A 16,605-nucleotide genomic window follows, 5' to 3' on the forward strand; every position below is an offset into this window, starting at 1 on the left:
AGGGCCCGGCGGGCCGCTGGTTCCGCAGGGGGCCCCCGCTGTTGGCGCACTTGACTAGGTGAGACTGGAACATTAAGAGTATGATTAACAAGCGTTGCACTTTCAACGTACAACCAAGCAAAACGGGATGATTACACCCAGCGTCGACAGCCATTAGCGTGCAGCGCCGTCCATAGAGGCCAGCGGGGCGCGCTGACAGCGGGTGCTTCTTGAAGCCGCAAGTAAAAAACTCCACGACACCTAAAGCATGGGCAAGACAGACAAAACGCAAGCCCGGCTGCAATTTGAGCAACGAAGAGCGCGGGGCCCAGCAGGAGAAGGAAGAGGGACGGACTCAGAGAAAGGCCCGGAGGGCACTCCTGGGGACGAACAGGACTTAAGGCAGCTCCTAGTTTCAATGCAACACAGCCTTAACCAGATAGATGGGAAAATAGACGCCCTCGCTTACCGCATGGACAGAATGTCTGAACGCATAGATAAGCACACGGAGGGATTAGACCATGTGGAGAATAGGGTGTCTGCGACTGAAGACGGGCTAACGGAACTAGTAAGCGGCCAATTGAAACTTAGCAAAGAACTAGGGGTGCTCAAGCTAAAAGTGGAGGATGTGGCAGCCCGGTCCAGAAGGAATAATTTACGCATAGTGGGCCTTGCAGAATCCACCGCGATCACCAACATGGAAAGCCACATTGAACAATTACTGGTGCAACTACTTGGTAGAACTACCTTTTCGGACCTATTTGTAGTAGAGAGAGCGCACAGATCCTTAAACTTTAGGGACCGTGATGCCGCCTTGCGTCGCGCAAGAGAACTTAACCAATTGCAATATGAGGGGATGACGTTGTCGATATACCCGGACTTCACAATGCAGGTACAAGAGGCGAGGAGAAAATTCATTGAGGGGAAAAAACAATTACGGTCCATGCACCTGGAGTACAGAATGCTTTACCCAGCAAAATTGAGAATGACGTAGGAGGGAATCCTATCTTTTTCACAGACTCTAAAAAACTGGAACAATTTATGAAGCGCAGGAAGGCGAACAATGATGCTGAAGCAGCCGCAGACAAGGACATGTAGGTAGCGATAAGGAATTGGCGCTTCCAACGCCACTATCATCCTCGACACACTACCAACCTGCAGAAGATGGAGCGCTTGAGACACAACGGAAGAGAGAGAACACATGCACCGCACGTTATAGAACGAACTGAGCGCAATATGAGAGCAAAAGTGACATGATTACTCACCAAATAGGTGGCTGGCACGCTAACACACAGAGACAAAGCAGGGTAACATCCGCCCTGATGTGTGCTCCACTTATACCTCAGGAAAGGAGAGGAGTTGTTTTGGGAGGGGGGTGGGGGAAGACTAAGTTGGATAAGGGATGGATGAGATGGACAAGTTGGGATATAGCCTATCGTGGGAGGGGGGCGGGAGGGCAAAGGGAGGTTCGGGGACAGTTATTTGAGTACATACTCTTACACAAGATAAGGAACTGCAAATTTACAACACAAATAGAATTAATACAACACTGCACAATAATAGAGAAGACAAACCTCCTCGCACACACACACCCTAACATAGATAAAGATCGCAAGCAGCTTCGATTGAGAACTTGGAACGTTTGGGCCTCAATGACGCGCGAAAGACTCGCAAGGTAATTGCGTACCTACGTAATCACAGGGTAGACATAGCTATCTTGCAGAAGACACACTTGGCCCTCAACAACCCCATGCTCACATCTCGGAGATTGCAGGGACAATTTGTTGCGGCAGGATACACATCACATTCCAGGGGTGTGCTGATTTGGGCTTCAAAAGAAACTGATGTTGGTCTCTCCTTGGTGGCAGCGGACCCGGGAGGGCGATATGCGGTGGCACGTTGCGAGCATTCACATTCTTACTGTTAGGTATATATGGCCCCAATTATGATGACGCACTATTTTATCGAGAACTGGCACTTAGGGCGCGCTCCTGGGGAGGGCAGCCACAGCTCTGGTGCGGTGACTTCAACTGTACATTGGACCCGGCACTGGACAGATCGGGTGGGGTAGCTAGAAGGCCGGCGGCAGCGGCACGTGCGATATCGCGTATAGCCGCTGAACTGGATATGGTTGACGTGTGGCCTGATAGACACCCTGAGAGAGGGGGCTATACACACTATTCGGCTGCGCACAATCTGCACACACGTATAGATTTTTGGCTAGTGGCTCGCCGGTTGCTGTGCAGCCTAACCCCGGAAGCTCCTTGGCCTCGAATATATTCAGACCACTCCCCAGTACCAATACTGTTGACAACCGGTTTCCTCCCTATTCGCTTTTAGATACTGTCTTTAAGGCCGAATTGGCCTCAGAGATCACAGAGTTCTTTCGGATTAATGAGGGTTCCGTTCCTGAGGTAGGCACGGTATGAGAAACCTTTAAGGTATACATCAGCGGGATCACCATAACCAAACATGCTGGGGTGCTCCGATCTATAAGGCGACGGCTCCAAATACTTGAAAGCGACTTATCAAAACTGGAGCGAGACCACAGTGACACCGCAGACGCCAATGTGTTAAGCCAAATTCGCGCTAAGATACAAGAATACCAAGAAACAGCTCACGCAGAAATACAACACCTGGGTAAATACACCACAGCCAGAATATACGGGGAGGGAGAAAGACCGGGGGCAGTACTGGCAGGATTGATACGTCCCCAGCGAGGCAAAAACACAATTGAAACCATACGATCCGAGGGGGGAGAGGAAATAAGAGACCCTGAACGTATAGCTGATAGATTCCGAGAATACTATCAATCATTATACTCCTCCAGGGTAGACCCAAGCTCGGATGCAATAGCAGACTACCTCACACATATCGCTATGCCCAGACTGACACAGGAGGCTAGAGAGGCTCTTGTGCACCCTTGACCCTAAGCGAAATTACGAAAGCACTGGGGGGGTATGGCTGAGGGGAAAGCTCCTGGTCCAGATGGGCTGACAGTATACTTCTACAAAGCGTATCAACACCTATTACTCCCAAAGTTAAAAGACGTATATGATGAAATGGTAGAGAAGGGCAGCATGCCCCCATCAATGAGAGACGCAATGATAATTGCCTTGCTCAAACCGGGTAAACCCCGAGAAAACTGCTCCTCTTATAGGCCATTGTTGCATTTAAATGTAGATGTAAACATTTTTGCCCGGATTTTGGCTGATCGCTTGGCTGGAGTGCAGACGTGTCTGATTCGACCTGAGCAAGCTGGTTTTGTCCCCGGTCGCAGTCTGTCCATGAGTCTTCGCACATTATTTGGCACAATACAAAACATTAACCCGGAGTTGAAGGCTGCGGCAGTCTTCCTGGATGCTGAAAAGGTGTTAGACTCGGTAGAATGGGAGTTCCTAAGGGCGACTTTGCGCAGATTTGGGGTGGGCGACACCTTCCTCCAAATGATCTCTACATTGTATAGCGACCCCGAGCCAGAGTTTGCGCTAACGGTACGGTGACTTCGTTTTGGATTACGAGGGGCACTAGACAGGGATGCCCGTTATCTCCAGTTATATGCGTTGGTAGCGGAGCCCCTGGCGTGTGCAAGACAGTACCATGGACACCGGGGCCTCAGATTTCAAAATTACACCCTTGTTTTGTCTACGTATGCAGACGATACCCTATTATATATCAAAACTCCTGAGCATAACGTCGCCCCAATACTCAGCGAAATCATAAAATTTGCCTCTCTGTCAGGGCTAGTAATAAATTGGAATAAGTCCATAGTATTTCCCTTAACTCCAGTAACAACGCAGGTAGATGTAGACTTCCCGCTGGCGTGGGAGACTAACACTGTCAGATATCTGGGGATACAAGTGCATACTGACCCTAAGAGAGTGATAGAGGATAATTTTGAAACTGCACTGAAAAAATTGTCGATGGATGTGGAAAGGTGGATCAAACTGCCGTAGTCATTACTTGGGCGCATAGCACTGATGAAAATGGTGGTTTTATCGCGCTTTTTATTCCCGTTTCAAAATATACCTATAGTCCTGCCGAAGACATACTTTGCCGCTTTGAAAACGTTATTAATCAAATTGGCATGGGCGAACAAGGTACCTTGCATGAACTGGCGAACACTGACACTCCCATATGAGATGGGGGGATTGGGCGCCCCAGACCTTGAGATATATTACATAGTGGCGCATGCAGCAGTGGCACAGGAGTGGCTTCATGGGACGGGTGAGGCCCCCGTGGCTAAGGATTGAGAGGGAACTGGCTGCCCTAGAGTAGCAGGTTGTTCCATACACCCCATAGACGAAATAGGGAATTTGCGTCCATAAATTCGGTCACACGAGCATGGCATGAACTCATTAACAAGCAGGGGCTGGTATTATTATATTCTACGCATGCCCCGGTAGAATGCTGTGCCTGGTTTTCTCCTGGGAGAGACCGTAGTTTGGTGCAATCCATGCGCAAAATTGGCATTGACAAAATGGGAGATATCTTCGAAGAGCGCATAGTGAAGACCTGGGACACAATAGCAAGGGATACGGAGTCACCCACTTCCCTACACCGATATCAGTACCACAGGGTGAGACACGCTCTGACGAAACTATTGGGAGAGGGTATGGAGGAACCTCCCCGAGGTACAGGCCCTCTCGGTGGTACTGTTGGGAAAACAACCTCGCCAACTGATTTCTTGTCTCTATGCACATGTTCAGGGGGCTAGGCAACATGAGTTATCGAGAGCTCGCTTGGAGTGGCAGAGAGAGCTAGAAGTGCAGACCACAGACGCACAATGGCGATACTGCTGCTCTAGAACCAAATCCATATCCTTAAACGGCCGACACCGGCTAATACATTTTAAATATCTAAATAGAGTCTATTATACCCCCCTACGACTCTATCAATATGGACTGAGAGAGACAGCTAATTGTCCCAGATGTGGAGAGGAACGGGCAGGATTCTTGCACATGTCCTGGGGGTGCGGAATGGTACAGCAATTTTGGAAGGCAGTTACAAAGGAACTAAATAGTATCACTTGAGAGCAGATGACCTGCGAACCGATGACAGCACTTTTGGGCTGGGATAAACAATTAGCGGCTCAAAATCGCAGGCTACTGGCGATGGGGTTCCTATTAGCCAAATGACAGATAGCAATGAGATGGGATCGCGGACCAATCCCCACAATACAAGAGTGGCATAGAGATATGGCATACTGTAACACACAGTCAGACAATTATAGTGAGATGCTCCCCCCCACCACTAGGCCGAAGAAATATTGGGAGGCCTATGACCGCTACCTTGCTGGTATAGAAACAAGCGAACCTGAAACAGGAGAGACACTCTGATGGGACATAATAAAACGGAATCACATGAACATAGGCAGTGACTGCGAATAGATTGATAACCTGATGTTTCAGGGTGGAGGGGAAATGTGCAGAACTGTTTACTGTATACAACCGCCTAAATACGTCAAGTGATTGATAAGTTTGCAGCAAGATGAACACTTTGTTATGTTGTAAATGACTACACTAAAATATAAATAAAGATTTAATAAAAAAAAAAAGATCTTGGGGAATTTTGGAGCAGCTCCTCTAACAATTGACGTATGGTAAAACAGTGCTTTACTGTGTAAGCAGCTGAAAGGGGAATGTGAGCTTACGAGTTGAAAATGTCATATCCTTGCATAATTTCTGTTTTGACACCACGTTTAGGCTCCTGTAATTCATTTTAGCAGATGGGAAACGGGTAGAGGTACCCGGCCTAAGGGTATAGCCAGACCCTCAAGTAGACCAACATCTCACACACCTCATCTACACTCTTCACACCCCTGCGGTGACTTTCAGAATTTGAGAGCGGTTTTAGGAAATAATACTGGGCACTCAAGCCACACAAACAATAAGAGACGGCAGCCTTTTCCTTAACTTTTACGCTGTACCTCTTTGAAATGTCAACAGCTGCTGCATAACTTTTCGTCTACCCCTTAGTCTCTTTGTCAGCTGTTTGACAGCACAACCAAACAGGAAACTATCCGGAGATGGACGGTTTAGATGCGACTAACCTTATATAGACCAGACCATAGCTGATAAACAATAGGTTCGATTTGCGGATGTCACACATCTTATCAAGATAACATTTCAACACTGTCCACAAAGGGAGAAGAGGGATTCTGAAAGAATGTTGGTAATGAGATGGACTGGATGACATGGAAATTGGTAATAACCTTAGGGAGGAATTTCGGGTGAGTCCTCATGACCACTTTGTTAGAGTGGAAGACTGTGTATGATTCGTCAGAGCAGTGTGCTTGGATTTTGCTAACCCTGCATCCTGATGATATAGCTAGAAGGAAAGCTATTTTCCAAAAAAGATTCTGCAGGGAAGTCTTGTGAATTAGCTCAAAAAGGTTCCAGCTTAAGTCATGAAAGGACCATGTTAAGTTCCCAGGGAGGCGAAGGACACCTAATGGGAAGGAAAACCTTCAATCCTTCTAAAACCCCTTTATTACAGGGATTTTGACGAAGAAAAAAAAAAGGTTGCTGAAGGACATTTTCTATAGGCAATAAAAGCAGCCAAGTGAACCTTTATAGAAGAGAATTGCAAACCAGGTTTTGCCAAGTGTAGCAGGTACGGAAGAAATACATCTTCTTGGCAAGTAGTAGGATCAGAGTTCTTGGAGGAACACCAAATGCAAAATCTGTTCCACTTTATGGCATATGCGGAATGGGTGGAAGGCCGCTTAGCCTCCTTGAGGATTTCAAGGCAGTCTTGTGGCAGGTTCAAATGTCTGTATTGTACTAGCGCAGGAACCATGAAGCCAAGTTCTAGGAGGAGAGATTGGAGTGAACTATCTGGCGTCTGAGATCGGTGAAGCAGGTCTGTGAACCACCACTGACTCCGGAGCTACAAGTAACATCTTGGTTCTTGAGTGGGATAGCTTGGTGAGAACTGCCGGGATCAGGGAAATCGGCATAAAGAAATATGCCAGACCAGTCGATCTATAGGGAATTCCCCAGTGTCACTGGATGGTAGTAACTCCAGATGAAGCCACAGCATTGTTTGTTTTCTGCGGTGGCAAACAAGTCGATGGTTGCAGTGCCCCACATTTGGAAGATACTTTGTATGATATCGTTGTGCAAGACCCATTCATGGATTTCATCCAGAACTTTGCTGAGAGAGTCTGCCTGATCGTTTTGGACACCTGGGAGGTGAGTCGCCGTAACATTCAGGTTCCTGGCCAATAGCCACTTCCAAATCACCTGAGCCTTGAGTGACAAGGCATGGGACCTCATTCCCCCCCACTTGTTGAGGTAGCATATGGTGGTTGTACTGTGTCAAAAAAAGCAGGGTGTTGCTCGTGGATGATGGGTGAGACGCTTTGAGCACTAGATGAACTGTGCGGAGCTCGAGGAGTGATATGATAGGACATCTCTCTCTGAACCATGTGTCCTGAATTTGGAGGTGATCCATGTAGGCTCCTCATCCTAGTAGCGAAGCATTCAACACTATGGTCTGAGAGGGGACCTGTTGGTGAAACTGCATCCTTTGCAGGAGATTGGCTGAAGATCACCACCACTTTAGGGACTGTTTTGCATGAAGGGACAGCTTGATTTTGTCCTCCCAGTTGCCCGTTAATTGGTCCCACTGGTTCTTGAGACAATCTTGGAGAGGTTGCATGTGTAGAAAAGCATTTGGAGTGAGGAAGATACAGGAGGCCATAGAGCTAAGAAGAGACGATATTGCCCTCACTGTTGGATGAGTTATCTTCATGAGACGGTGACACTGAAGAATCGATATGAGTCTCTCCTCTGAAGAGGACACTTTTGCCTAAATGGTGTTGATAGAGGCTCCCAAGTAATGCGAAGTCTGAGCCAGAGTAGATGTGGACTTGCTGTGGTTGATATGAGGCCCCAATCACTGAAAGAGATTGCAGGTTCAGTTGAAATGAAGTTGGGCTTCTTGCAAAGTTGACTTCTTTATGAGCCAATCGTTTAGGCAGTTGAAGATTATGTGCTTCCTGAGATGGGCCGCCACTACCGCCATGCACTTAAAGAATGTTCTGGGTGCTTACTTTAGACCAAATGGGAGCACTGAGTACTGGTAATGGTCCTGTCCCACAATGAACCTTAAAAACTTACGATACCTTCTGGCGATTGGAACATGAAAGTATGCATCTTGAAGGTTGACGGAGTAAAGCCAATGTCCCTGGTGTAGTTGAAAAAAGATTTAATGTAATACCAGCGTCCAGAACTTTTCTCACCGAATCCACTTGTTGGCTATGTTGAGGTCGAGTAAGGTTCTGAATTTGTCTGGTCTTTCTTTTCACCAGAAAGTCCATGGAGTAAATGTCCATCCCCCCCCCTTGTCTCTGAGGACAGGATCCACTGGCTACTTTTGTGAGAGGAAGTCTACTTCCGACCGTATCAATGTGAAATGGAAATTGGAAGATTTTGGAGGTATGGATACTGGTGGGCTGGTGAACCGGAGACAATACCCATTTATAACAATATTCAGAACCAAGCTGTCTTACGTGATGTCACTGTCAAATAATGAGGAATGCTTCCCCCTACCAAAGTGGGTAATGGAAGCGGGGGAAGGAAGGGCTCATGGCTTGGATGCTGCTGCCCAGTGACCCCCCTGAGCAGACTGTTGGGTACAGCGTCCTCTTGTCTGCTTTCACAGCTGCTAGTACGACCTTGGGTGTTGTTGAGGAGATTGACCTGCATACCAGTGAGGGGTCTGAACCCTCGGAGAGTAAAAACGGCGTTAGTAGGGTCTGAAAGATTTTCTTAGTTCTTTTGGTATCTCTAGACCCACTGCTTTAAGGTTTTCCATTTCACTTTTCGTTCGCGCCATCTCATCATCAGTTTGATTTCCAAAGAGTGTGGAACCTGAGAATGGCAATGTATCTGTAATTGCAACATCAGCTTAAGGGATGTCAAACTGAGCCAAGCACGTCTCCTTAGGGTCACTCCGTGACAGTATTCAAGTGAGGCTCAAAAGGAAGTATCCACTGCTGCACTTATCACTTGATTGGAGACCACTGCGTCCTCATTAACTATGTCCATGAAATCCTTCCTTATGTCTCTGAGCAGATGTTCTGTGAAATGTTGGATGAAGTCCCAGAGGGATCTGTCGTATATGTCCACTAGCTGCTTTCACTGTCGTTGGGGCAGTGCTGTAGACTTTGCGGCCTACAGAGTCCAATTTGTTTACTCTCCTTATGAGGAGGAACAGATGATGATGAAGTAGAGTGGTGCTTTTTGCTGCTAAAATTACCTGGTGTCTGGAGGAGGACCAGAGGAATAGGGGATCTTGAGGACGGTATTTCTTTTTTTTCTTGGAGCCGTTGGTATGAGGGGCTGTCGGTGGTGAAGGAGGAGGCGATGCTGGTTGTGGTGGTGCAAGAGGCAACATTGATGGTGATGGAGGTGGTGGAAGCAGAGGAAGTGGCGTAGGTGGAGAAGATGGAGATGAAGATGGAACCACAATGGGAGAAGGCATATACATTCTCGAACAGAGAATCTGAAGCTGAACAGATTATTTTCTTCTTCCTTGACTCCTTGGGTCTCCTCGACATTGAAAAACTCCACAACATTGACAGTAAGAAAATCCTTGGTTTCTCCGGCTCCCCCTCTCCAGGTTTTGGTGGTTCTTCGAAGTTGGTGACACCCCACAATCTGCAAACTTCATTATGGAGAGTTTACTGGAATTGGATGGCTCTCAAAATGGCAGCCTCTGAGTGTCAAGGCTGCCGTTCAAGTGTTGCGGCTGGAGGAGCTTTTGTGGACAGCTGAGTGATGTGAAGTGCATGTGCAGCCTCTGAAGCGGCCCACTTCACTGAGGAGATTTTGAGAGACAGAAACCTTTCTGGAAAAGTCGAGCATTTGTTTTCCTGAGTCAATTGTTGCCGTCACGCAAGTATTCTGAGAGAGAGAGAGAGAATTCATTCTTAGGAGTTCCTGTTTCAAGACAGAAACCTTTACTTCCCAGAACAATCGTTTTAGTCATAAGAAAATAGTAAAGAGCAGGAAGAACAGTATTTTCAAGAACATTCTTTTTTTGTCCTATTAAAAATAGTGAAGAGCAGTTATTCCTAGAGCATACGTTTAGTCCTGAGAAAATATTATAGAACAGGAAGAACAGTTATTTCAAGAACACTTGTTTTCTGTCATATGCAAAAGGTGAAGAGCAGTAATTCCTAGTGCATTCGTTTTAGTCATGAGAAAACTGTAAAGAGCAGAAGAGCAGTTATTTCAAGAACATTCGTTTTCTGTCATGTGAAAATTGTGAAGAACAGGTTTTCTCCTACAATACTCGTTTCAATCAAAGATAAAGAGGAAAAGAAGGAAACGAGGAAAAGAATATGAAAACATGAGTTGTATAATCTCATACCAAAAAATGCCACAGGTGAAGTTTCATTGCAATTTTTACCATTAATTGCAAACACAGAAGAGAAGCTAACGCCTCTGTGCACTGGGGAAGGTCACACTAAAAGTTAACTTAATAAAAAAAAGATTAATCCTAGTTAAAAGTAATGGAGAAAGTACGACTTAGAGTATTAATGTTTTACTTTATCTTACAGCTTGAGTAACATAACCAACTGAGTCCTCATAAACAACAGGCAAAGTGATGGACGAGCGCAGAGTAGAGGACCAGGCAGTCGATTTTTTCATCCCCAACTCCTTTCCCCACTAAGAGTTTTTTTTAGTCTCCAGATAAGAATATAGTTGGGGACTGAGAACTTTTGAGAGGCATTGGGCTCAAGGCGTCATTCTGCTCATGTGAAGATTTGCAATTGATACCGCTTGTGACAGAGTGAAGTGCCCAAGATAAATTATTCACCCGAGCAGAATGGCTGAAGGATTAGATTGAAAAAATCTGGAAGGGATTCTAAAAATTATCTAAAAGTGATTAATAACACTTAGAGAGGAGAATAAAAGTAAGGGTAAGATTTAGTGGAGTCCAGAAAATAAACCACAGAATTAACTACTAAGATGGGTGGATACTTTTTGGGATTTAGTGCGACAAGCCCTTCACTAGACGTTCAGAGTTCCACATCCACGCTAAATCCTAGAAATGCAACTCAGGTAGTTCACTCGTTGTTCCCAGTGATTCCATTGGGCCCCCGAGAACATTTTAATAGAGACACCCAAAAGGCTAAAATGTTCCTAACCCAATGTTCACTGCATTTCATGTGCCGTATGGGATTTTCCCTGATGCACAATCCTGAGTGGCCTTCGTGTTATCTTATCTCTGTGGAGATGTCACTGCCTGGTCCATGCCACTAGTGTCTAAGGATGCATCCATTCGATTTTGAAGAATTCAAGAAGGAATTCCTGAGGATTTTTGATAGAAGAATCTCCTAAGCCACTGATAATGAATTGTTGGAATTGCAGCAGGTTAATAAGGAGCTGGTGACTTACCTAGCCCAGTTCAATAAGCTGATTATCGAGACAGATTGTCCAGAAGACAAGGGGGTGGCCTTGTTTTATAGAGGGATAAAAAACAAGCTCAAGGACATATTATCCCAGATTCCAAATCGACCCACAGAGATTTCAGCATTAATAGATTTAGTTCTGGGAACTGACTATAGGCAAACAGAAAGGAGAGGAGAGAAGACAAGAGGTTTTTGTCCAAGTGTTCCTAGATTTGATGGAATGAAGACAGCTTAAGAACTTCAGCCAGTGGTTCTGGGGGTAGAACTGATGCAGATAGGAACAGTCAGGGACCTCTTTCTAAGGAAGAGAAAGAAAAGAGGAGAGTAAATAACTTTTGTATGTATTGTGGAGCAAGAGGGCATTTTGTGAAGATCTGTCCAAAGAAACCGAAGCAATCCCTGAACGAAAAACTTGCAGCACCACCAGTAGGAGGAGTTGGATTGGTGAGTGCTCCAAAGATTCATCAGCCGGCCCATACCTTGCAGTCTGCTCCCAATCTTACCTTATCCATGATGTTAAAATTCGGGGAGAGAATCCCACCCAATGTATCAGTAATGATAGATTCAGGCGCCACAGGGAACTTTTGCGATATAAGATTTGCTGCCAAGATTGGTTTGAGAGCAATACAAAAGTCAAGAAGTGAAGCTGTAAGAGCAGTAGATGGAACAAACCTCACCTCTGGTCCAACAATAAATCATATTGAATGGGTGGAGCTCATTTCTAAAGAAAGGCATTGAGAAATCTTGCGATTCCATTTGATAGACGCTCCTCAGTTCCAAATTCATTTGGGACTCCCATGGCTCACCGAGCACAATCCCACCATAAATTGGGAAACGAGATCTGTAGAAATGAATTCAGACTACTGCACAAGAAATTGTTTCAGTCAAGTTTCACCATCCAGAGTATCTAGTCCAGCCCTTGGTTTACGTGAAGCTGGTTTAGTTATTTGTAGGATATGCACTGGAGAAATTCCTGAGGTGTATCAAGATGTATTCAATGAAGTAGAGGCAGAAAAATTACCTCATCGGCCATAGAACTGCAAAATAGAATTGGAGCCAGGGGCTAATCTGCCTTGTAGAATCTACGCCTTAACAGAACAGGAAAATGAACATCTGAAGGAGTATATTCACAAGTACTTAAAAAGTGGGTTTATTTGTCTTTCACAGTCTCCTGAGTCTTCTCCCTTATTCTTAGTACCCAAAAACGTAGGAGATTTGAGAACCTGTATTGACTATACAGCCTTGAAACAGATAACCATTAAAAACAGATATCCGCTACGACTAATTTCAGTCCTTCTTGACCAAGTAAAAGGGGCTAAGGTGTAAATAAAATTGGACTTGAGAGGAGCTTATCACCTTATTCGTATCCAGGAAGGAGACAAATGAAAAACAGCTTTTAGAACTAAGTATGGGCTCTTCGAGTATCAAGTCATGCCATATAGTTTGTGCAACGCTCCGGCTGCCTTTCAACAATTTATCAATGATGTATTGAGTGAGTTCATAGATAAATGTGCCATAGTTTACATAGATGATATTTTGATTTACTCAGCGCAAGAGCACAACGAGCATATGAGGGGCGTGTTACAATGTTTAAGAAAAAACTATCTGTATGTGAAGCTTGAGAAATGCACCTTAAATGTTCAAAAGGTAGATTTCTAAGGGTTTATCCTTTTCCTAGTGGGTATAACCATGGATGAACAAAAGACCAAGGCAGTGATCAACTGGCCATCCCCAACATCAGTGAAGGAAATTCAAAGTTTCATTGGGTTTGCCAACTTCTACAGAAGGTTCATTAAAGAATTTTCCCAAAAGGTTATTCCACTCACACAAATGTTGAGAAAAGGAGTTCCATTTGTCTGGTCAACAGAAGCAGAGGAATCTTTTCAGTCCTTGAAAAAGAGTTTTACTTCTGCCCCTATCCTGCTGCATGCTGACCCTTCATCTGGAGACAGAAGCTTCCGATCTGGCAATTGGGGGAATTTTATCACAGAGGTCAACTGCATCCAGTGCTTACAGATCTTGCAAGCTGTTACCAGCCAAAGTAAATTATACAATCACTGAAAAGGAATTGTTAGCCATAAAAGATGCATTCAAAGAATGGAGACACTACCTGCTTGGAGCTAAACATATAGTAACAGTGTTTACTGACCACAAGAATTTACAATTTCTAAAGTCTGTGAGAACTCGTACTCCTAGACAACTTCGATGGTCACCCTATTTTGCAGATTACAACTTTGTAATCACTTACCATCCTAGAAACAAAAATGGGAAAGCAAATGTCTTGTCAAGAATAAACACTGAAGGACATAAGGTGTTTATCGAAGATAAGAAAATCATTCCGGAATCAAAGATTCACAATAGACACTGCTCGTGATAACATTCTATTATGACGCCTAAACGTCAATCCACTCCTTCCTGATGATGACACTCCTCGTTCGCAGTCTGGACGTCAATGGTGTATGGGCCTTCTATGTTGACTGGTGTTGCCTCGACAAAGTTGTTTTCTCGATGTCGACCCGAACTTGACGGCGAACAAGTAGTAGCCATACCTTGCCTCGATATAGACCCTCTCAACGTCGACCAGGACCAATGTCGTTTTTGCACAGGAACCTGCTTTACGGACATCCCATGTCCTTCAGAAGTTGATGACAGAGCCCTGGTGGAAGGCTGACCTTCCCCTCACTCTGAGGTCCCATCTCCAGCCTTTGCTTGTTGCCGCCGTCTCTCCTCAGCACAATGGAGCCAAATCTTCTCCCTTTCTCATAAGGTGCATCACAAAAAGTTAGTGCAGTGATGAGATGCTGGAAGGCATATGATGCAGACTTCATGAGGGTCCATTTTGGCCATCTTCCTCCCACAGGCTGGGCGCTTGTCAAATAACGAAGGCATTTTGACAAAACACCTTACTTTTCTGTCATGAAACAGAAAAAGGCAGGAAGAGATAGAAATGTCAAAAGTGGCCACTAAATTGTACTGGAACATTTTTGATGAGAAAAAGCCTAAAAAGGATGAGCTCAATGCTCAAGGATCCCGTCAGCAGGAGCTGGGAAAAAAACAACTGAAGCAACTGCCACATGCTAAGCATGATGAGATACTGGTGGTATCTGGGTTCTTGAAGGCACAGTCTTTTTTAACTCATAATGACTGCCTATGGGGCCACACTGTCCTAATTTATCTCTATACTCCTTCTAAAAAGGATTTGAGAAAGACAGTTATGCTGTTTTACCAAAACATCATGAAATTAAATGTACATATAATTCTCCTGACCCCTTTTTTAAGTATAATATGAAGAATTGGGTCATTGTAGCCTACTCTTGTAGGCTGCATAACATTTTACTCTCTTAGGGGACTCTGCAGGCCTTCCCGAACAAATGCAAATATCTACACTTTAGAAGATAAATTATTGAAAAAGTGCTCCAGAGTCCCTGCATGTGGGCAGGACTACTGAGTGCTTATGACTACAATGGAGATTCCCATGCAAGAGAACTGGTTTAATTAATTTTAAAAACATACTTAGCTTTTGTGAGGAAGAACTGATCATGACTGTATTCATGTGACAAACTGTGTTCAACTTTGTTGCAATACAGTGGTTGAATGTTGATCATCCTACAAAATGGGCAGGCCAAACTACACGCTAAACTGATGTGCCTTAGTCCTGATAGTGCATCCATTGTTGTGCTGGGGTTGGGCTGACTTAACTGCCAGTGCTTCAGCTGACAAGAGGAAACAATGAAACATGAATAACAAGCCTTTTCTAAACCAAAAGTGTAAGTGCAGGTTAACTTGCCTCTGGGTTAGTTATTGAAAGGTGGAGCAGGATAGGTATCCACATAAATCAAAACACGGCATGCAGATTAAAAAATGCCCTGGTCAACCATTCTGCACTACTAAACACCCCATAATTATAAGCATATATTTAATCATTATTTGGATCTCATATGGTGGCAATCATTAGTTTAAAAATAAAATCTTCCAGATAATTTGGCCTGAAAAGTTGAAAAATTCAATAGGACTTGAAATACCTATTTTTATTTTAATACCTTGGAAACCTGGGATATTTCCTGCCTAAGCCAGCAAAAGCGGCTTAATGAGATCTCACACCTCATGATACAACCAGCTGGCCCAAGCTTCAAAGGGACAGATACACACATAGTGAATAGATAGAGCACATGCTGTCAAGGGACTGACTATGTTATAAGGGGGTCAAGGTCGGAGCGACAAAGGGATTCAGACTGTGACTCTACTGTGATTCAAACTTGAATTCTATTTTTGAGCAGAGGGTCCTACAACTAAGTAACCCCCAACTATTTGAAATCATGGTTACCATATACATTACTGCGGGATAGATCAGAGAATAAGAGGTTAAACCTTATGAAGAAGTGATAATACATATATTAGTGAATTGTGAGAGAGAAAACAAAACAATCAGCTCCCTTTCCCTCTTTTCTTACTGCAAAGGCCTAAATAGTGGTTTTCTTTCCAATACATCGAACTCTGAGTGGGACAGGTAAAAGGAACACTTTTGTCATGTTTTTCTGGAGGTCAAGTAACCTCATACAGACCACAGAACAGAGGTACTTAGTTTAGGTTACTGGCCACTCAGGACCCCGAGAGCTGGGAAGCATGTCATGCAATGCATTAAAGAATTGTTGCCAACAGCATCTAGACGCAGTATACAGAACCTAAGAGCAAAGGTCTCATGGACGATAGCATCACATCTCTTGCAGTGTTTGAAAATAAACCTCTGCAACATTGGCGAGGGAGTACAGTAGTAACATTAATTAGCAAGGAAGGAATTTATATGTGAACAGAAGTGGATAAAAAAAAGCCTGTGCTTTGAATAGCCCTTACACCATACAGTAAATCCATACTTCAAGTTGAAAGACACACTGATGTAAAATACTTCGTGGCTTTAGGGCTTCTGTTGGGGGCACTGCATGCAGAAACATTTTTAGCTAAAGCACATATCCTCATTCCATCACCAAAACCATTAGGTATCTGGAGGCAAAGGTAGGTCAACAAGCTAATCTTATCACAGAAGCACAGTGAAGCTAGAACTAAGGCCTGCATATTTAGGCAACTGAAACTTGGCAGAGTATCGAAAGCGCCAACTAAAGAGATTTACTCCACAGCACTAAAGTTAGCTCTACCTAGTAATACAAATTGTGCAAATATCAGAGCCCCCTTCAATTGCAACA

General features: G+C 44.5%; 1 protein-coding gene across 1 annotated transcript in view; it reads right to left on the minus strand.

Moving 5' to 3' along the window:
* UBE2O (ubiquitin conjugating enzyme E2 O) overlaps window positions 1-16,605 on the minus strand; it is a 738,495-nt gene that overhangs the window by 48,362 nt on the left and 673,528 nt on the right. The window lies entirely within an intron of this gene.

Source organism: Pleurodeles waltl, chromosome 7 (assembly GCF_031143425.1).
Source record: "Pleurodeles waltl isolate 20211129_DDA chromosome 7, aPleWal1.hap1.20221129, whole genome shotgun sequence".
In the NCBI taxonomy this organism is placed as follows: domain Eukaryota; kingdom Metazoa; phylum Chordata; class Amphibia; order Caudata; family Salamandridae; genus Pleurodeles; species Pleurodeles waltl.